At 32.9% G+C, this 24,923-nt stretch overlaps 1 non-coding gene across 1 annotated transcript; it reads left to right on the forward strand.

Annotated features, from left to right (window-relative positions):
• The first annotated feature begins 24,561 nt into the window (after window positions 1–24,561).
• On the forward strand, window positions 24,562–24,668 carry LOC139860748 (small nucleolar RNA R71). Its single transcript, XR_011763371.1, has one exon. It is a non-coding gene; the product is annotated as a small nucleolar RNA R71 (small nucleolar RNA).
• The last annotated feature ends 255 nt before the right edge of the window (window positions 24,669–24,923 follow it).

A 24,923-nucleotide genomic window follows, 5' to 3' on the forward strand; every position in this document is an offset into this window, starting at 1 on the left:
AGCAATAAGTCTCGATGGTTGGTGTGATTCTCAGACTGCATAACAGCAGTAGCAACAGCTCGACAGAAGTAGCAAATAAGGCAGTAGCATAGTGACGATTGGGAGGGTTCTTGGGTGATGTTTGGTGGTCGATAACAGTAGTAAAAAGACTACTAAAGGTGGCGTACAGGAGCAGTTTGAGTGGTGGTGGTTTGATGGCCAACAACAGTCTTCGAAGGTGATGATCGACATGGTGATGAAGATGGAAATCAAGAGGTGGTGGGAGGTTCAACGGACGTTGAGGGGTGACGGGTTATGGTGGCCGGTGGTAAGTCTCGTGGTGGTGTTGGTTATGATTGAGTAAACAAGTAAATAAAATAACTTGGTGGTGGTTATGTATGACAACGATGGTGGATTTATTGGTTGGATGGTCACCGCCGGTTATAGGTGGTGGTGGCGAAAAGAAGGAGACGGTGGTGATGATTTGTGTTAATATGTGTATCATGTATCTATATATCTCTCTCTGCCTACAAATATAAATATAAATATATATATTAATAAATAATAATTATTATATGAATTCAATGTTAACACAGTAGCCGCCTTCTCAATCCTTGGAGTATTCTACCGACACTTTTCCCAGGATGTGCTATATCGTGTCCATTGCTAAACAGTTAACGTATAAAAGTATCCCTAAAAATCCCAAATTTTTAGATTAAATATATTTAATTATTTCACTCATTAACCGTTTGAAACCTGATCAAAAAGGTTCGATAAATATTTATTTTCTGTTCCAATTTATATGTACGGAGTACTAATATTTAAACTTAACAATGTAAAAATATTTTTTAACAAACCTAAAATCTTCATAATCAAATTACAGTCCAACTTTTATTTTAATCCTTCATGAACATGTACAATATCTATATTAAAACTAACAAAACGTCAACCGTGTGTTACCGACGTTTACCAACTAAGCTCGAAATCATTTATTTTTAATATATTCTCTTTCTATATATAAAGAGTTTTAAATAGCAAGTTTAACTACTAAATAAATATATTATATATCTTTAAACCATTGAGTTTAATATAATTTATATATTTACAAGTAATATTTATATACATATTTATATATATAAATATATATATATATATATATATATATATATATATATATATATATATATATATATATATATATATATATATATATATATATATATATATATATATATATATATATATATATATATATATATTTATATATATAACAATAGTTTTCATTACATCGCATATTATTTTTCATATTTATTTTCAACAATTAAATCGTATATTATTTCAAATAATATTTTCAAATTAATGTATGTATCTATTTATATATAGTTGTTCGTGAATCGTCGAGAACGGTCAAAGGTCAATTGAATATACAAAATAGTTCAAAGTTTTTGAGACTCAACATTACAGATTTTGCTTATCGTGTCGGAATCATATAAGAATTAAGTTTAAATTTTGTCGGAAATTGCCGGGTCATCACAGTACCTACCCGTTAAAGAAATTTCGTCCCGAAATTTGAGTGAGGTCATCATGGCTAATAATAAATTTGTTTTCCTGACGAATATGAGCTGATAAATAGAGTTTTATCATTATTGAATAATACAGATAAAATAATTTGATTATTCGAAGAGCACGAATGAAGCTATCACAAAAGAGTGAAATGAATAAATGAAGTTTCGTTTTAACTTTTGACGTTGTCTTGGTTGAATTTAGAAAATAAGGTGCGTCTTCACTTTTGACGTAGAGGGTTGAATTCCGGAATTCAAGGGATTTAAAGAAAATCTTCGAAATCTAAAAGATTTGATTCTCCGATGAACAAGGAAATTAAGATCTCTATAATTAAATACGGTTATCTGTCTCGATTACTTTGTCTGATATTTTCATTATAAATTAAACTCTTCCGTTCCATTATTCTCACCATTCCTATACTTTCTTTCTTAGTTCATACATCCAAAAGATTGTGAAAATGCTTAATCCAGTTCTAATCCTTGATATTTCTCTAATTATCGTTTCTTTCATCCTTCTTTCCACTCTTCCACCAGAAAAATATGTTTACTTCTACTATCACCTTAGGGTAATACTATTCTTAATTATACCTTGTCTTTATATTGCTATTCGTATTAATTTCCACAGTTTGTAACTTCCGTGTTGTTATTGGGCTTTATATTTTCTCTTATATTTTGGAGCTCTTTGCCTTTTTATTATCCTCTCGACCTCTAGTAAAGCGAGCAACGGTCCAGAATTCATAAATATGAATTTCGAAATGAACATAGTTAATGTTCTAAGAAAGAAATGGTAATAGCACGATCTTGATTCGTCAAATTACCAGAATCACTGAGAATAGAACTATCAAGAATATATTTTCTTGATATGTTCAGAAGTTAATTTAAATAAAAGAGTTATGTAACATGGCACGTGATGACGGTATGATCTGTGAATCATCACGTTCCATTAGAAACTCAGCATGACTTACTGTAATATAATCAAGTTGATCAAGTGTCATTATATTATACTAACCCATGCATCAGTTCCCAACATTACTTAAATAACATTCATATTTTAAGTTTGAAAGTTTACAGAATATAGAAACTAACAGTTTCTATATAATGTAACACTGATAGCGTGAAGAGATGAATGATTTCAGATAAGAAAAGTTATGAAAATATCTTCAGAATATGGAGGATATTTGTAATGAAATATACGATAATATCTTTGAATATCTAAGATCAGAGGATGATGGAAACTATTATCTGTAAGGGTTTAGAGTAAGGAGCAAGATATTTACTAAAGACTTTTTAGCAGACATTGAGTCATTTGGATTCTTTGAAGTCAAACTTATTCTTTGTGATTTGTCCACGGCTTTCTTCATAGTTTCGCATAATCTGCTTTTCGGTACTAAATTTTCTATCGAATGTTTCCAATATAATGATACACAGGAAGCACGAAGAGGTATATAATTTCGGACGAGAATATTTATGAAAATATCCTCAGAAATATCGAAGATATTGATGATGATATTTTGGAATTTCTAAGTTCGATGGTTGATGGAGAAAGATTTTCCGCAAGATTTTAACATGACTTCGGAGCAAGATATTCTTTGAAGGTTTCATCGGATCCAGAATTACCTGGATTCTTTGAATATATGGTATGGTCCTTGTATTTATCCTCGGTCTCCTTCATGGTTAGCTCAATCCGTTTTCCAATTCCAACTTTTTGAGCTTTTCCAACATACTATTCTTTATCATCAAACTTTCGATGATTATGGTCGTTTACGGTTGTCTATGGTTTCTGCTGCTTCATTCAGCTTTTTCAACATTCAAAGTATTGATTTGTGACTGAGTGCTTTTCAGAATTCCAGAAGGAGAGATCATAATTCTAAGAGATAAATGTCATACATATAACTGTTGATGTAGATATGCTGTGAGTTTTCAAAGTACTGATTGCTGATTCCTGGTAATTGTTATGGCAGTTCTCGTTATAAGATGCGGATGAGTATATGATAGGGTTATGAATAAATATAATGATTTATCAGAGAGATTTAAGCCAAAAAGCAACGAGGTTGCTGGTACGTCTGCTGGTAATATGGTGGAATATAAAAGAATTCTCCGGTATCAGTAGGGTAATTGTATATATCAGGATTATAGTAAGGTTACTTCGAATGAAAAGTCAAAGTTGACTTGCTGGAGCTGTGACAAAATTGGCTACTTTAAAAAGGGATCGCAAAGTTATTTTTTTTTTTGCTAATAAATGTCAAAGGATCTGACGCGGCTACGTGATAAACTTTTACTCAGTTGTCGAGAGTTTCTCATGTGCATAACTATATGCATAAATTTTTCCTTCCGTAGATGAAGTTCAGTTGGTTCATCCTCTCGATTGAGGTGTTTTCAAAAATCATGAAAGGTTTAAACACAGATTGTAATCAATAAAATACAAATGAGGTTTAAGATGAAATCAAGTGGCAACTTGAAGAACTGTTTAGTTTCATATGTTAAAACCAATATTTTAATTCATTTTAATTGTCCAATGTTGATAGTCCACAGTTAGCAGTGTATAAATAATAATTCATATATAGTTTACTATATAATATTTGAATTAATTAATACGTATCGTGACCCGTGTACATGTCTCAGACTCGATCACAACTCAAACTATATATATTATTGTAGAATCAACCTCAACCCTGTATAGCTAACTCCCGCATTACTGCATATAGAGTGTCTATGGTTATTCCAAATAATATATATAGATGGGTCGATATGATATATCAAAACCTTGTATACGTGTCCCGACATTTAAAGTGGGTAAAATAAATAACAGAATTTAAATGACGATAAATAAAGTGCGTAAAGTAAATAACAGAAATTAAATGACGATAAATAAAATTATGATAATTTAATTGCTATAAATAAACTGCGATAAATAAAATGTAATCAGTTAGCTAGGAATAGTTAGCTGGAAACAGTTAGCGTGTATTCTTAACAAAATTTCTCATAGTTAATTTGTTTGTTTCTAATAAATTTTATTTTGTCCAATGTTTTCTTCATTATGCCACTTGTTGGATTATGATAAATCAAAATCCAAATATGAAATTGGATGAATATGGTTATTCTATGGTGAACGGATTTGTATATCGGTGGATGTAAGTAGGATAGTATATGACTGTTGCAACAGATTCGAAGAACGTACAATGTAACTTATTAATGTGAAATTTAAATATTCCTCGGGTATTACCTACCCGTTAAAATATTTTCACCATTAACAGTTTGTACAAGAGAATTTTTAATTACAATCTTTATGAAAACATATATATATATATATATATATATATATATATATATATATATATATATATATATATATATATATATATATATATATATATATTTTCTTCAGATGTATTCATGGATTTAATGAGTTAATATGATCTTAAACTCATTTGCTTTTCGGTTGGGACTAGAATAAATAATCTCTAAAACTTTAGAGATTACATATTCGCCATGTCGAATGAAGATAAATGAGGTAGAACGATACGTAGAACGAAGATCATACTCAAAGTACAGATGATGATATTGAAGCATGGATTGTTGATGGTATTGGTGCTGTTATTGATGGTACTGTTGGTGCCGGTGATGTTGTTGAAGCTGGTACATTTTGCACCATATTCTCAGAATTGATTATTCGAGCGCGTAGTTCGTTGACTTATTACTCCAGGATGATTGTCGGTCAGAACGAGCAGATGAATAAGGTTTAGAATTGTGGATAGAATATAATCTTGTCGAGTTACCCTGGAAATGAGACTGAAAATGGTGTCTTGAACAGGTTCGCCGGTAAACACTTCAGGTTCATTGTGAGGTGAATTCGGTTGATGGAAGGGATTGCCTTCTGTGCGTTTCCATTAATTAAGTCGACTACAAACCCATCAGATGAATTGATAATGGCTGTTTGGTTGATTCATGCCGATGACGCTGTTTTCGGAGCTTAGGTGAACATCTATGTTGGAATAGCTGTCAGAATAACTATCAGAATAGCTATCAGAATCTGAGAGACTCGAACTGGTTGCAGGATTCATCTCGTACGATCAGATGAAGGATTTTCGATAAGAAATAGATTATAGGATGTAGATTAGTATCCTGCAATACATAATTTACATATGCATATATAATACTAAAATCTTGTAAGTTACGGAGGAATCTACAGAAGCTATCAGACAAAGATAACAATAACAAATACGCTAAGATATGAATTTTTGTCTATACACTATTCATGCAGTCAATGCAATAAGATGTGTCTAGACTAAGAATAATAAGCAGGTAATTTACTAAGGATGATAAGCAAATGATTTCCGACAAAAATGATAAGCAAAAATTTTGACATGCAGACACGGTCGAAGTCCAGACTCACTAATGCATCTAAACGACTTATCAGTTAGACACACTAATGCAGACCCGGTACACTAAGACTACCGCTCTGATACCAACTGAAAGGACCCGTCCTAATCCATCCGGACGAAGTCCAGATCGATTATAAACGATTCAAAATAGTTGATTACATCGCGAGGTACTTGACCTCTATATGATACATTTTACAAACATTGCATTCGTTTTGAAAATACAATCTTTCATTACATCGAAAGTTGACAGCATGCATACCATTTCATAATATATCTTACTATAATTGACTTAATAATAATAATCTTGATGAACTCAATGACTCGAATGCAACATCTTTTGAAATATGTCATGAATGACTCCAATTAATATCTCTAAAATGAGCAAATGCACAGCGGAAGATTTTTTTCATACCTGAGAATAAACATGCTTTAAAGTGTCAACCAAAAGGTTGGTGAGTTCATTAGTTTAACATAAATAATCATTTCATAATTTTAATAGACCACAAGATTTCATATTTCCATTTCTCATAAACATACGTCCCATGCATAGAGACAAAAATATCATTCATATGGATTGAACACCTGGTAAACGACATTCACAATATGCATATAAGAATATCCCCATCATTCCGGGATCCTCCTTCGGACATGATATAAATTTCGAAGTACTAAAGCATCCGGTAATTTAGATGGGGCTTGTTGGGCCCGATAGATCTATCTTTAGAGTTCGCGTCAATTAGGGTGTCTGTTCCCTAATTCTTAGATTACCAGACTAAAAGGGGCATATTCGATTTCGATCATTCAACCATATAATGTAGTTTCAATTACTTGTGTCTATTTCGTAAAACAGTTATAAAAGCGGCTCATGTATTCTCAGTCCCAAAAATATATATGTTGCAAAAGCATTTAAAAAGGGAGTAATGAAACTCACCTATTGTATTTTGTAGTAAAAATACATATGACGAAACTGAACAATGCAGGGTTGACCTCAGATTCACGAACCTATATTATGTATATACATATTAACACATATATTTGTAATCGAATAAATATATATATCATTATTAGTGTTATTATTATATGTTAGTATAAACTATAACTTAATGTTATATATATTTAAAAATGTTTGATATATATATATTTAGTTATATTGATATATTTATATATATGGTTAGTATTATAAAAAAAATCATTAGTTTGTTATATATAAGTATTTATATAAATAATATTAATATGTTTGTTTTATGATATATAAACTTATTATTATAATTATAATATATGTATTAAGTATATTTTAAGTACAAAATATTTACTTGTAACAAAAATGATAGTTTTCGATAAGAATGATTTACTAATATTAATAACCTTCTTTGATATTGCTAATACAGATTATAATAACGATATTGTTAAAAGTGATACTTATGTTAATAATAATCATAATAGTCTTAATATCTATAACAATGATATCAATACTAGTATTAATGAAAAATAATAATATTAATAATAATAATATCATATTTAATGATAATAATAATAAAAATAATGATAATAATAATAATAATAATAATAATAATAATAATAATAATAATAATAATAATAATAATAACAATAACAATAACAACAACAATAAGAGTAATAATAAAAATAAGTAAAACTGCCTCAAGAAAAATTCCAAAGTAATGACTATGCTCGGACTCGAACCCATGACCTCCTGCTCGCATGAAAATTCCCCTAACCATTCATCCAATTCATTTTTTTTTTCGAATTTAGTCCTAACCCAATATATATATACCTCGTTCTATCTATTACAGCTCACCAAGTTTTGTATAATTCGGCCCAACCGAGTCTAATAGCCCAACAATCAAACTAGTACCCAGCCCAACTAAAATTAATGGCCTGCTACCCAATATAGAAAGCCCACACTATTAAAACAGCTTTTTATAAAATAAAAAAAATATATGTAGTCGCCTAGTTTCGAACACGTGACCTCTCGTTCCCCTAACACTCCCCCAAACCATCGATCCATTGCTTCTTTTTGTTTTAATTCGCAGGCTAAATCTATATAACCATTTCTCATCTGTTTTCATTTTAATCATAATTATAATCATCATCTTATTTCATTATTATTATCATTCAACGTTCATCTTCATCCAATATCTCATCATACTCGTTGCTTGCATCCCTCCAACATCCTCTCTACTTCGCATAATCATTCATCTTCCCGTTTACCCATTGTTCTTCATCATCATTCGAATAGAAGTAACTAGTAATTCATCGTGACCGTCACTGTGTAAACCTCATCTTCTTCTTTTTCGTTACGTAATACCGAATAGAAACTTAATGCATCATTTGTCGATGGTGGTAGATTCTGTAATTGTTCGAATGTTTTACATTTAGTTTGCTTGAATCCGAAGATAAAAGAAAACTGAGCAGTCACGATTTAGGAAAAAGAAAGAAATTAGAAGAGAGAGAGATGAGAGAGAGATGGAAAGGTTAATAGTGGTGGTTCAGCGGAGGTTTGAAATAGAACATAAACAAGAGGTAGCAGCAGCCTGTTAAGTAAAAAAAAATATAGCAATAAGTCTCGATGGTTGGTGTGATTCTCAGACTGCATAATAGCAGTAGCAACAGCTCAACAGAAGTAGCAAATAAGGCAGTATCTGAGTGACGATTGGGAGGGTTCTTGGGTGATGTTTGGTGGTCGATAACAGCAGTAAAAAGACTGCTAAAGGTGGCATACAGGAGCAGTTTGAGTGGTGGTGGTTTGATGGCCAACAACAGTCTTCGAAGGTGATGATCGACATGGTGATGAAGATGGAAATCAAGAGGTGGTGGGAGGTTCAACGGACGTTGAGGGGTGACGGGTTATGGTGGCCGGTGGTAAGTCTCGTGGTGGTGATGGTTATGATTGAGTAAACAAGTAAATAAAATAACTTGGTGGTGGTTATGTATGACAACGATGGTGGATGTGTTGGTTGGATGGTCACCGCCGGTTATAGGTGGTGGTGGCGAAAAGAAGGAGATGGTGGTGATGATTTGTGTTAATATGTGTATCATGTATCTATATATCCCTCTCTGCCTACAAACATAAATATAAATATATATATATATTAATAAATTATTATTATTATATGAATTCAATGTTAACACAGTAGACACCTTCTCAATCCTTGGAGTATTCTACCGACACTTTTCCCAGGATGTGTTATATCGTGTCCATTGCTAAACAGTTAACGTATAAAAGTATCCCTAAAAATCCCAAATTTTTAGATTAAATATATTTAATTATTTCACTCATTAACCGTTTGAAACTTGATCAAAAAGGTTCGATAAATATTTATTTTCTGTTCCAATTTATATGTACGGAGTACTAATATTTAAACTTAACAATGTAAAAATATTTTTTAACAAACCTAAAATCTTCATAATCAAATTACAGTCCAACTTTTATTTTAATCCTTCATGAACATGTACAATATCTATATTAAAACTAACGAAACGTCAACCGAGTGTTACCGACGTTTACCAACTAAGCTCGAAATCATTTATTTTTAATATATTCTCTTTCTATATATAAAGAGTTTTAAATAGCAAGTTTAACTACTAAATAAATATATTATATATCTTTAAACCATTGAGTTTAATATAATTTATATATTTACAAGTAATATTTATATACATATTTATATATATAAATATGCGATGAAAACTATTATTATAAATATATATATATATATATATATATATATATATTTATAATAATAGTTTTCATTACATCGCATATTATTTTTCATATTTATTTTCAACAATTAAATCGTATATTATTTCAAATAATATTTTCAAATTAATGTATGTATCTATTTATATATAGTTGTTCGTGAATCGTCGAGAATGGTAGGAAATTGCCGGGTCATCACAAAACGGACCACGCGCGTACAAGAAAATAACGAAATGAATAGTGTTTCACTTTTAATAATTATTTTATGCAATTATTATGTTTTAAACATACTTTCAATTTATTAGAATTTATATAGATTAAAAACGGCAGAAAATGACGTTTAACGTTCCGATTTTCATTTTTGGCTAATGACACCTAACGGGTTACACAAGGAATGCATCAACTAGTCAAGACAAGCCCATGGACTCCCTCTTGGACCCTCATGGTCGAAATTCCCCAAACCCACCCATTTATGTGATTAATTTTAGCCCATGTGTGATTAACTAGTGATTTAAGCCCTAACCTAATTAAGGAAATAAGTATAAAAGGCATTTAATCACATCTCTTTCACCTTAACCCTAAACCCACGACTCAAATCAGTCCCTAACACCCTCCCATCATCGAATTCATCATCATCATCATCCTCCATTCAATTTTGATTATTTGCTCTTGCGTTCTACACGAAAGTGCTTCCTTTGATCGTCCTCTACACGCTAGTACTAATTGATTTGTGTTTTAAGGTATAAACACTAACCCTAATATTATTAGATCTGATTTTTGTTCAATTACATAGTGTAATCAAGTCTAGTGCTCAATTAATGGTGTCTTGTGTTATCGTTTATCGTTTAATTGGTCGATTGACGTTGTTTGCATAAAAAATGAATTTGTATTTTAATGATCTGATAAAATTAACTTATGAACTAATCTTGGATGATTATCTATATGGATAAAGATCAAAAAACTATTCCGTTTGGACTTTGATTTTGCATGATTTCGTTATCGTATGCTCAAGATATGATTAATCGAAGTTTCGTTAGGGTTTCACATGATATCTGAATTTTATGAGTTGCATGCTTTGTATTTTAGTTTATATAAAGTGTACTACTGTATTCCTTGTGAAAATTTAAGCAATTTAGACTTAAGATTTGCGTCAAAAGGTTGTGTAATGCTCCCGTTATGTTGAAACGAAGATTTAGTTTTTAAAGTGAGCTGAATCGTTTTTCAAAGTTACATAAAAATTGCTAGAGTGAACTTGGAATTGATTGAGACTTTTATCTTCTGGAATATGTTATTTTAAGTGTTCCATGACATGTTTCATTTGTATACTAACTTGAAAGAACGTGATTTTCCATGAGATATATGCTCGTCTAAGTGATGTGTTCGGTTGATGATTAAAAATTGATGAGTCTGTAAAGGTTTGCAAAACTGTACAAATTGGCTAAAGCAATGTTTCTGATTATTTTATCACTAAAATTTTGAGATGATTTGAGTTGATTCCAGTTAGCCGTATATCAAGATCTATTTTCTATATTTTATGAAAAATGTTTAAAAACTGACGCGCGGGCAGAAATTTCTGTAATGAACTATGATTAGACCCTTTTTGATATTGGACTTTTATTTATCGTATGAGGCTTTGGGCAGACTTTTTGGAATCAATTTTAAGTGTAGTTATGATCTGGAGTTGTTCATTATTTAATGATTTATGTGCTATGAGCTATAGTTGGATCTTTCTACGACGTGCGAATTTCTAAGACATGCTTTAAGGTGCAAAAGTGCAATATGCTTAATTATGATTTGTAAAGTGATACTTGACCTAGGTTTGACTTATTGATCATGTTTGTATGACCTACTGATATGTATGACTTTAGTTGACCACTTTGACCGAGTTGACTTTTGGGTTGACTTTGGTTGACTTTTGTTGACTTGCTTGGATTAGTTGACTTTTACTTGTTCGTTGAGTTAGTCTGAGCACTAGGACTTTGCGTACACTATGGATTGACATGGTTTGAGCTATATGTGTATACTTAAGATGACTTACATGGTTAGGTTGCGTTGTTCGGTCGAGATTGTTCGACTACAGTACGGTTTGCTAAGATATTCAAGTGCTTTTGCTAAGGTGAGTCTACAGTCCCTACTACATTTTTACAGAGATGAGATGCATGCTTTTTACAAATGTATTACATATTAGGCACAAGTAACTTAAACAACTATACATATGAGTTCAGGTCAAAAATCCCTTAGCTTGATTATCTCGTACACTTGATCGGTGTAGCGCCATGATAGGGTAAACTCGTACACTTGATCGGTGTAGCGCCATGATAAGGTAAACTCGTACACTTGATCGGTGTAGCACCATGATAGGGTAAACTCGTACACTTCATTGGTGTAGCGCCATGATAGGGTAAACTAAAGACGTTGGCTCGGCCTACACAAAGGTTAAAGCTTTATAATCAAGTGCTCATGATAATGTATACTTTTCCTATGATGTTTTCCAAGAAAATATTGTGGCCTAACTTACGAAATGATTTACTAAACATGTAGATTCACTCAACTTTATGTTGATCCGTTTTGCATGTTTTATCTCAGGTATTAGTTGTTTCCGCTGTAGAACATTGCTGTTATGTAGAGGTTAAGCCAAGCATTGGGACCAGAGTTAATACGCCGTTAGTGGATTCTGACGGGGTATTACACAAGGGGCTTATTTAGCATCTATGTGCTTGTGTGTTTATCCTGTTACATGTTATGGCATGGACACACAACCTCAAGAGGTATAGAGCCAAAGATTTCCCAACTATTGGAGGATTATGCTAATATATTTGAGGTACCTACTAAATTGCCACCAAAAGGAAGCCATGATCACAAAATTCCTTTAAAGGAGGGAACTCTGCCAATTAATGTCAGACCATAGAGACATCCACCAGCTTAAAAGGATACTATAGAGGCCGTGGTAACTGAATTACTTGACATGTGAGTCGTAAGAGCCAGCCAGAGTCCATTCTCTGCACCAATAGTGATGGTGAAGAAGAAGGATGGCAGCTGAAGGATGTGTGTAGACTACAGGGAACTTAACAAGCAGACTGTTAAAGATAAGTTTCCAATTTCTATTATTAAAGAGTTGATTGATGAATTAAGTGGGTCCACAGTGTTTTCTAAGCTTGATTTGAGGTCTGGATATCATCAAATCAGGATGTTTGATGATGATATTACTAAGACAGCTTTTAGGACCCACGAAGGGCATTATGAATTTCTGGTAATGCCCTTTGGTCTCACTAATGCTCCAGCTACATTTCAATCCTTAATGAATGAAATCTTCAAGAAATTCTTAAGGAAATTTTTTGTTGGTGTTTTTTGATGATATACTCATCTATAGTCCCAACTTAGATGAGCATGTGCAGCATTTGGATATGGTATTACAACTGATGAGGCAGCATACACTCTATGCCAAACAATCAAAGTGTATTTTTGCAACACCTAAGGTTGAATACCTAGGACATGTGATCACTGCAGCAGGTGTTTCCACTGACCCTGCAAAGATTGAGGTAATGAAGCAATGGCCAATCCCTATATCACCGAAGCAATTAAGGGGGTTCTTGGACCTCACAGGGTATTATAGGAGGTTTATCAAGGGGCATGCTTCCATTAGTCAACCAATAACTAAACTACTCAAGAAAGATGGGTTTAGCTGGAGTGACCAGGCTACACAAGCTTTTGAAAATTTGAAATTAGCACTGGTATAGGGATGGCAAAATGACCCGTACCCGATGGGGAAACCCGAAACCCGTTATAATTGGGCCGGGTCTGACCCGAGTCCTTCGGGGCATGGGCCGGGTATAGGGATGGTTACAAAAAAAATTCCGGGTTCGGGTTCGGGTATGGTTTTGGATACAAACCCATTTACCCGACCCGTATACCCGACCTGCATACCCGTATACCCGACTCGAGAAATTTTAATAATAAGTTTTATGTAAAATTTTAGTATTAGTATTATATTATTAATGTATGAAAGATTTCTCTTTTTTGTTTTAAAAACGAGTATAATTTTATTCAATATATTCATACACAACAAGTTTTCGAGATGTTATATTTTATATACTTTGTGTATTTGAGTATTTTAGAAACTTTTCAATCAAATTTTTGTATGTGATATTTTATAATACTTTAAACATGAAGTAGTTTAAGTTATTTTTCGATAATTTAATTTGGTAACTTATTGAAAAATAGATATAGAATGACTAATCGGGTATACCCATTTACCCGGGGGAAACCCGAAACCTGATAGTATGTAAGTAAATGGAGACTCGACGGGTTTCAGGCGGGGTTTCTTAATCGGGTTCGGGTCCATGATTACCTAAACCCGACCCAAACCCGACCCGATGCCATCCCTACACTGGTACAATCACCAGTGTTACAGTTACCAAATTTTTTGAAGGAATTTATGGTTGAAACAGATGCTTATAGGGTAGGTATTGGAGCTGTCCTGCAACAAGATGGACATCCAATAGCATACTTGAGCAAAACCTTTGCTCCAAGGCATCAAGTGTTATCCACTTATGAAAAAGAACTCATTGCAGTGGTTTATGTACTAGAGAAATGGAGAGGGAACCTATTGGATAGGCATTTTAAAATTAAGACTGATCACATTAGCCTTAAATACCTACTAGATCAAAGGATGTCAACTCCAACTCAATTGAAATGGTTACCTAAGTTGTTAGGGTATGACTATGAGATCATGTATAAAAAGGGAATAGATAATGCAGCTGCAGATTCCCTTTCTAGGCTGCAAAGTAGTGGTCAGTTGTTTCAAATGCTCTTCTCTACTATCACTACCGACTTACCTCAGAGGATTGAAGCTAGTGTATCACAAGATGTTGATCTGCAACAACTAATTGCAAAGTTGCAGAGTGAACCCTCCTGTTCCAAACGTTACAGCTGGGATGGTGAGGTGTTAAAGATGAAAGGTAAAGTGGTAGTGGGTACTAATGATGAATTGAGAAGAGAATTAATTGAACATTATCATTGTGATTCTCAAGGTGGACACTCAGGTGTAAATGCTACCATTCAAATGATCACTATTGGATTGTATTGGAAAAAGTTAAGAAGACAAGTTAAGCAGTTTATTAGAGAATGCTCAACTTGTTAAAGGTTTAAACCAGATTTGGCTGCTTCACCAGGGTTATTACAGCCACTTCCAATTCTAACTAGGGTATGGAATGACATCTATATGGATTTTGTGGAAGGGTTACCTAACTCTAGTGGTAAAACTGTTATATTTGTGGTGGTGGACAGGCTTAGCAAATATGCACATTTCATGGCTATGTCACATCCTTTTACTGCAGCACAAGTAGCAGAACAATTCATGAATAACATTTACAAACTCCATGGCTTACCAAAGAGCATTGTTTCCAATAGAGACAAAGTTTTCTTGAGCTTATTTTGGCAACAACTATTCAAGGTGCTTAGGGTTAAACTGCAGATGTCTACAGCCTATCACTCACAATCAGATGGACAGACTGAGGTGGTTAATCGATGTTTGGAATGTTACTTGAGGTGTATGACTGGAGATAGGCCACAAGATTGGAGCAAATGGTTGTCTTTAGCTGAATATTGGTACAACACTAATTACCACACTTCTGCCACAGCAACACCCTATGAAATTCTCTATGGTTAGACCCCACCTACACCTATTATGTATACTAAAGGCAATAGTCAAGTGGAAGCTGTTGAAAAGTCATTAGTGGCTATAGAAGAAGCTTTAAAGGTGTTAAATTTTCACTTAAAACGAGCTCAAGATAGGATGAAGAACCAGGCAGACAAACATAGAAGTGATAGATCTTTTCAACTGAAAGACTGGGTATATGTGAAATTGCAACCTTATAGGCAAATGACTGTGAGAGGGTAAAAACACCACAAATTGTCACCAAAATACTATGGCCCATTTGAAGTGATAGCTAAAATTGGATTGGTACCTTATAAGTTGAAATTACCTGAATCAGCTCAAATTCATCCTGTTTTTCATGTCTCTCAGCTCAAATTATATAAGGGTTCTGTACCAATGGTTAATCCAATTCTACCCCGTTTGGATCCCAATGGGTTATTGAATACCGTTCCATCTAAAGTGTTAGCTAGGAAAATGGTGAAAAGAAACAATGGTGTAGGAGTATACGTGCTTGTATAGTGGCAAAATAGGATGGAGGATGATGCTACTTGGGAATTGGCTGAAGATCTTCTTCAACGGTACCCAGAATTTGATTTGAATTCTACCCATCCTTGAGGTCAAGGATGTTTTTGAGGGGGAGATAATGATATAAATCATTTACTGAGCACGTGAGCAGTATGTGATGAGAATTCAAAGTGATTACGTGATGAGCACATGGCATCTTGCTGAACCTGAGAGTCAACCAAAGTCAACATCAACAACTGACTTTGGGCGCCAACGAACCAGTTCAAACGTTCAACAAGAATTAGTTAGGAATTAGTTCAGTATTGTTGCAATTGATCATTGTATAAGTAGCGTCTAGCTAGTCTGTGGTAGTTTTAGCTTTCAATTTACGATTGTAAACATTTCTCCCTTATTTCTCTGTAATCTTGACTATCAATCAATAAAAACCCTAGCTTTCATATTTCAGAATATATTCTTCCTTATTGGATTATTGATTGTTGGCTAGTTGTTCTCCAATTTAGTTGTGAATTCGGAACAACATATCACATGATGAACACCAAAAATCAACCTCTCGATTAAGTTGATTACAGGACTTGAATCCTTCATGAAAATCGTTCTAAATCATCACCTATCACTCGAAAATCATTAGATTAACCAAACATGACATAGATTTCGAATTTGATGAAGAACAAGTCGTTTTGCTTTTTCTCCAAAACTTTGACTCCAAAATTCATATTCGATTCAGCGAATTAAGATCTTCAAATTTGCAGAACATTCGTGGGATGAATCTAAGTACTTCTGCATTTTTTACTTTTTGATATTTCATCTTAGATTACTCCGGAGCTCAAATCGGTCACATTTTCGGTTTATCGATGAATAGGAGATCAAAAACCTCAAATCGGATGAAGTTAATGGAATCTGATGATGCATGAAGGTTTAAATTCATGTAGGGATCAAATTTCTATAATCAGATTGTGTTGAGAATCATGATTGAACGAATTGAAAATTTGAAGTTTATGTTCATGAAAAACGAAGATGAACAGTAGCATTTCATCTTTTGTAATCTGATTTCTGATATTGATTATGAGATAATGATAATGATCAGAAAGTGTTTGTGAATTGATTTTTTGTTTTGTGTTTATGAATTTTAAAAAGTTTATGTAATGTCCGAATCATGAAGATCATAGTTCTGACGCATGAATGTAACTCGGACATTATCGCTGTTCTTGCGTATCACCTTCGATTCGTTGAAGCTCCTGCTCTGATATCACGTATAGGATCATAGATTGCATGAACATGATGAATGTAAACGAATAGACACATGACTATCAAGCAAAGCTAGAGTAAAAATGATATTTTCATTCCACAACTTCCTTATCTCTATGAAGTGAATTGGCTATTGTTGGTTTCTATGGAGTTCCTATATATATATATATATATATATATATATATATATATATATATATATATATATATATATATATATATATATATATATTCCATAGGACCTATTCAGAACATGATTGACTCATTTCCACGGTTCTAACACTCGTGGGTATCCGCAGGCCACTAACATGGATGAAAAAATTTAACACCCATTAACGGGACACGAGTCACGACGAATAAGGAAAAATTCATGGTAAATGCGCGACAAATATAAGAGATATGTAGTTGTCGCACATAAATATCATCTCTATACACACTTGATAACAACTTATACATGATTCCTTAACTTTACACACTTAATATATGTTACGATTATCAAAGCGTCATTAAAATAACACTCTAACGTACTTATGACACTAACTCATATTTAAATCCCGCAAAAACGCGAATTATAAACTAGTATATATATATATATATATATATATATATATATATATATATATATATATATATATATATATATATATATATATATATATGGTTTAGTTATTGTAAACAGAATAATAAAATACAAAGGGCATTCTAAGCCATCCGATTCATCAACAAACAGAACAAAGATATTGACGTGTAGAATGGTTTTATTGTAATATTATACAACTTGGATGGCATCTATTATTTTCTAATGTTTATATCACATAGTAGTAGTTTCCTTGCAATATTTATTTACAAATTATTACAATTTATACTTAATATATATATATATATATATATATATATATATATATATATATATATATATATATATATATATATATATATATATATATATATATATATATATATATATATATATATATATATATATATATATTATGATTGTTATTATGATGATTATGATGATTATGATATGATGATGAGTATGATAAATTATTATTATTATTATTATTATTATTATTATTATTATTATTATTATTAATATTATTAATATTATTATTATTATTATTATTATTATTATTATTATTATTATTATTATTATTATTATTATTATTATTAATTATTTTATGAGATTTCCTATTTTATGCCATAGTGGTAGAGGTTAAATAGCATATAATAGCTTAACATTCCTATCAAGCCCATTTCATCTTCTAAAAATAATGGGACCACATCTTCTGTTAGCCCAACGTAAATGGGCTTATCTAGGATAACTCTTATTTTGACGTTGATCTTCCTATAGAACTGAGTTTTTTACACTCTGCAAGGTTTAAGCATGATAAATAGGATATGCAGCATTATCCTACGCATTGTCCTACATTAGATTGCAGAGCTTCATGTGCGTTGCTGATGATGTAGCGTGAGGGTACGAAATAGTATTATTTTTAATACAAAATACTACAAAATATGACACAAGTTTTATTAATTTACGGATGGGATATACCTAAACCTTGCTACAACACTATAGGCAGTGTACCTAATCGTAGAGTAGTGTAGTTTTTAGTAAGTCCGGTTCGTTCCACAGGGAGCTAGTGATTACGTACTATATTTTTATAAAAGAGGGTTTTTTACCGTTTAATGACCGGTTTGTCGATTTTATATTTTTAAGCGTAAAGATAAATGACAATAATTAAAGTGCGTAAAATATATAAATGACGGTAAATAAAAAAACAATAAATAAAATTGCGATAGAATATGAAATAAAAGGATTATGCTTATTTAAACTTCCGTAATCATGATGTTTAACGTTTTGATTTTAATTAATTGTTACTCGGGTTAATTGTCCTTTGTCATGGTTTATTTGATACCTATCTGGTTTTTGTCCATAATAGTCCATCGGTCATAAATATAAAGTGCGAGTGTCCTCGTCAAATTACCCTTATAACCGAAGTTAAATATTCCAACTAATTAAGGATTTAAACTGTGACGCAGTTATCACTTCTGTCAACAATTACACCAGTTATCACTGTATGTAATCCACCCCTGTTTTGATTAGATATGAATATTAATTTACCCACTTGATCAGTTTGAATAATCAATTACCCAACCCGAATAATTAATTAAATGATTATAATAGATTCTATATGAACGTCACTAAATAGGACAACCATAATCATTATTAATTATTAGGATAATTAATTTGAAGATAGGTTCGACAGACTCCAATGAGTTGTCACTCAATTAGACAATACCCCCCATCTATTAATAGTCAATAGTCCAATTTCCACAAGTGTCGGTCTTTTGTCCAAACCTTAATTATGGTACAAAATTCAATAACCCCGTCTTAATATTTTAGCCCAACATCACGATTACTTCGGCTCAAATAAGCATAATAATAACTTAGTTACGAGACATTAAATTAAAAAGGAAGAACATAGCTTACAGTGATGATTAATCGCGTAGCGTTACACGGACAGAGTTCTGACTTAAATCCTTACAATATTCGCTAACATACCATTATTATTATTATCTAAAATTAAAATTAAAATTATAATATATATAAATATGTTACAGAAAGATAGAAAGAGAGAATTGGGATAGATCTATAATCGATCAGAATTCGTTCTTTAATAGACGAATTTTGAATTCAAACTTTCACTTATGACCCCTTAACTATGCTCAATTAACAACTTTTTATTATTTAATATTATTCTTATTATGAATTATTTAAATATTATATTTTATTCTTGTGCATAGTTGACTCGTAATTTTTACACCGTTGCGTCGAGCGTTGAGAGTTGACTCATGTCCCGGTTCCGGATTTTCGAACGTCCTTGCGTACTATTTTATATCGTGTACTTTGCGTTTTGTAACTTGTACTCTTGTCATTTTTAGACGTTCCTCATCAATAATTTGAACCTTTTTAATTGTATGTTGTACTTTTGAGCTTTTTGGACCTTTGTGTCTTCAATTCGTCGTTTTCGCCTTTTGTCTTCGCACTTATTTAATACAAACGAATATTACTTGAAAATGGAACAATTGCAACTAAAATCTTGTCTTTCTTGGGGGATAATGCTATGAAATATATGTTCCTTTTTAGCCTTATCAATATCCCCACACTTGAGCGTTGCTTGTCCTCAAGCAATATAGTCTTGAAAAACACTTGAATCACTTCTTTATTCTTCACACTTTGTACATCAGTGACTTCAATACGGCGATATGAACAATGATAGTAACAATGTGGTTAAAGGTGGGTGTGTCATCCACAGTTGCCTCGGGTTTAGGTCAACGACACTTGCAATCAAATAGCCGATTTACTTTCGGTTTCCAAAGCAAAGTGCACATTTGAAAGGCGGTTTACAGTCCCACATGACTATAAAAATTTAGATCCTTTAGGAAATAGGATCTTTATGAAAACATTTGATCTTTTGAAAATTCAATCTAGCTTTTACCCTAGATAAGTTTTCTGATTTGATCCACCATTGGTGTTGCAAAATATATTTGTGGATCAATATTTTGGCTAAAAACATTTAGGTTCGTGTAATCCACTGCTATCCCGGTATCGGAAAGCACACATCCAGTTTACTTGTTCCGTATATTACCTTTCGGCAAACTACCGTCCGGTTGTAAAGGAAAGCGATGAACAAGAAACTGTTAAGGCAATGTCTAATGACATGCTTTTGGTTATGGTCTTTTAACGTGTCGGATGCTAGTACTATCCTTGGTAGGAGCAATAGTAAAGATCATCCTATGATTTTTCGGTCTGGCACAAGGTCCTGTCTCCGACCATGCTATGCAACCACCGTTCTTACGGTTGACACCCGATTTGGTTCAGGTGACCTAATGAATTCTGATGAATTCTCAGGATTTTACGTTCAATGGTAATGAACGCATTGAAAATGGGTTTTCAGAAAACAAATCGGTTTTAATTTTGATCAAAATATTTTCTCGTTCAAGCTCGAGTTTAGATATCATTGAATTCCATGAGTTTGAATTCTCAATCTTTAAGGTCAATCTCTAGGATTGAGTAATATCAGTCTTAAAAGCTGATTTTTAATCTTTAAGGAGATTATCCTTTCTGGGGATTTGATTCATTAGTCTTATCAAGCTAATTTGCACGGTGCCCCCCCATTGTGCGAGATAAATCCTTCTCATGGTTAGGATAAATCTGACCACATGGCGACCCTGTTTGATGCTGAGGTCCGTGGATTTCCTGCTGATTTTAGAGATGACTTTTCTAGATTTTTCGTCAACCTACAGCTGGTCTGGACGACAACTTCATGATCTAAATCAAGAAGCGCGTTTCTTTTTCGGAAGACTTTACTTCCTTCAAATGATGGAATTGATTCACCGTGTAGATCCATCGTTCTTTCAAAAGTATTATAGTAAATATGGTAAAACTGATTAGTATCATCCAAAACAAAAGTAACTGCAATAATCTTGTACAAAAATATGTGATAGATAGTTTTTAATTGAATAACTTGGTACATTCTCCCCACACTTAGTTTCTTTCTTTGCCTTTTTATTCTCCTTTATTCCATTTTAAATGAATTCAAGCATTATAGGTTGTTTCTCAATTTATGTCCTTTCCGAGGTAACGATAATTTCGGTATTATCACCTAGTTTTCACCGTTCATAAATATGTATAAACATGATTTTGACTTCATTTAATTGAAAATTTTTCAAATTTTCACAAAATTTGGCAAATAAACCAAGTATAAACCTGAGAGAATTTATAACCCTTCCCCACACTTAAGATCATGCAATGCCCTCATTTGCATGAAATCAGACTATAATTTAAATTCATGAGGGTGTTTAGCGTAGAAAAGTGATTAAAAATACCGAGTTTGTAATTACAAAGCTCGTCGAATGATAGATGGCGCCTCATCGTTCATTCCTTCATTTGTTATATCATATTTGTTGTTTTGCGTCTTGTCGTCAAAATTAGTACCTTTTGCTGAACTTTAATGACAGTCTTTGAAAGTGCGTTGTTTTACCCTGTTTTGTACATAAGATAAAATACAAACATATATATATATATATATATATATATATATATATATATATATATATATATATATATATATATATATATATATATATATATATATTTTTGAAGTTTGGTTTATAACCCCACTTTTCAAAAATTTATAAAGTATAATATTTTTGGCATACTTTAAATCAATAAAATTAAAAATAATGATAACAAAATTTGTCGCCCCGCCCTCGGGTAAAGTAATTTCGGCTTAATGACCTAGTCTTCAACTCACGACGAATTTTAGAAATCATTTTTTCAACTTAATGAATTAAAGTAAATTTTGTTTTTAAAAACTTAAATTAAAATGCATATTAATTTCATAAAAAACCTACAAAACAAAAATTCAGAATGGAGGGAGAAAACTAGTTCTTTAGTGTCTGCTAGCGGAAAAGACCAATCGGGTTCCATTCTCGGAACTACACGAGAACAGAACAACTAACTCTAGATAGCATTTTCTTTTTAGAACATTTGAATCTCCCCACACTTAGGTAGCCGTGGTGTCAAAATTGTGATTAACTTCATCGTTAATTTCTCTTGGTCCATAATCAACTTGCATATCCGTGACTTTTTCTTTAAGCCATTGGTCGGATTCCTGTGTAATATCCACAATTTTAACTAGTTTCTCCTTTTCTTTAGGTGATAGATTGGATACTAACCGGTTACATAACTTAAAGTTCCCCTTGGTTCTAGCATCGCGAATCCGTTTAATAAGTTTCTTCATTGAACTATTAATAACGGGATCATTTAATTTCGTATCAACAACGGGGTTCTTTGTTATCATGTCATCATTAGGTGTTACTTCATTTTCCCCACACTTAGGAGTTTCATTATTGCTAAGTATTACCGTTGGAGTTGGTAAAACAACATGGTTCTTACCAATCATTTTTGCTGGTTCAACGGTTTTGGTTGGTGGAGATTCAGTCTTTCGAATCATAAAGGTGATCGATTTGTCACCACTACTAAGTGTCATTCTACCATTTCCTACATCAAATAACGCCTTGGTGGACGCTAAGAATGGCCGACCTAAAATTAGAGGAATGTTTGGGTCCTCTTCTATGTCAATGACAATAAATTCGACTAGAAAGGTTAAATTGCCTACTTGAACGGGTAGGTTGTCAGCAATTCCAACTGGGTGCTTAATGGTTTGATCAAAGAGTCGAACACTCATATCCGTTGGACTTAACTTACCTACACCTAATCTCTTATATAAGGAAAGAGGCATAACACTTACACTTGCACCTAAATCTGCTAGTGCATCATACATGACACAATCACTAAGTAGACAAGGAACAATAAATTCACCCGGATCACCTACCCTAGGTGGAGGTTTTGGTGGAACTGTCTTCACCGGGTTTATATTTACGGCTTTTGTTTCTTGCACTTTCTTATTCTTTTTCTTCTTCTTCTTTCCAGAGGTATCACAATCTTTATTACCTATCATTTGCTCATACTCAACTCCTTTTCTTGGAAACGGGATGGGTGGTTTGTATGGTGCCACCACTGGCTTTACATACTCGGGTGGTGGTGGTGTAATTTCTTCATTGTTACTCTCATCTAAAACCTTCCCATCTTCTGGTGCTGGTTTTTCAGAATTCGTTGAAACCATATTAACATTCTCATTCCGAGGATTTACTTCAGTATTACTCGGTAGCTTTCCTTGTTCCCTCTCACTCATCATGCTAGCAAGAGTACCTACGTGTTTTTCAAGATTCAAAATGGAAGCTTGTTGAGTTCTTAATGACTGATCAAACCTCTCGTTCGTTTGGGTTTGAGATGTAATGAATTGTGTTTGAGATTCAATCAGCTTTGCCATCATTTCTTCTAGATTTGTCTTTTTCTCTTCGGGTTGTTGTGGTGGTTTATACAAGTTAGGTCTTTGTTGATTGAAAGTGTTGTTTTGAGTTGGTTGGTTATACGAGTTATTGTTGGGTCCATTTGGATTGTAAAGAATGTTTTGATTTCGATTGAAGTTCAGCTTTGGCGGTTGATAATTATTTTGATAATTATTTCCCGGCCTTTGGTTCATATAGGAAACATTCTCTCGTTGTTCCATCGTTGGTTCAATGTGACAATCTTTCGTTAAGTGTGGTCCACCGCATTGCTCACAACTGATTCGTATTGCGTGAATATCTTTATTCATCTTTTCCATTCGTCTTTCGAAAGCATCTATTTTTGCGGAAACGGAATCAAAGTCATGACTAGAATCGGCTCTAGCCGCTTTAGATGAACGAAAAATATCTTTTTCTTGATGCCACTCATGAGAGTGGGAGGCTGTGTTATCAATAATTTTGTAAGCTTCAGTTGCGGTTTTCTTCATAATTGAACCACCAGCTGTTATGTCGATGTCTTTCCGTGTAGCAACGTTGACACCTTGGTAGAATATTTGTACTATTTGATAAGTGTCTAAACCGTGTTGAGGACATCCTCTCAACATCCTTCCGAATCTTGTCCATGCCTCATATAATGTTTCATTTGGCTTTTGCGCGAACGTAACAATTTCTCCTTGAAGTCTCACGGCTTTGGATGCCGGAAAGAATTGTTTAAGAAATTTTTCAACTAAAACATCCCATGTGTCAATCGCCCCTTCAGGTAACGATTCCAACCAATCTTTGGCTTCTCCCTTTAAAGTCCAGGGAAACAACATGAGATAGATCTGTTCATCCTCCACTTCTCGGATTTTGAATAGTGTACAGATCCTACTAAACGTACGAAGATGTTCGTTTGGATCTTCATTCGGCGCACCACTGAATTGGCATTGGTTAGTCAC

The sequence above is a fragment of the Rutidosis leptorrhynchoides genome, chromosome 7 (assembly GCF_046630445.1).
Source record: "Rutidosis leptorrhynchoides isolate AG116_Rl617_1_P2 chromosome 7, CSIRO_AGI_Rlap_v1, whole genome shotgun sequence".
Lineage (NCBI taxonomy): Eukaryota > Viridiplantae > Streptophyta > Magnoliopsida > Asterales > Asteraceae > Rutidosis > Rutidosis leptorrhynchoides.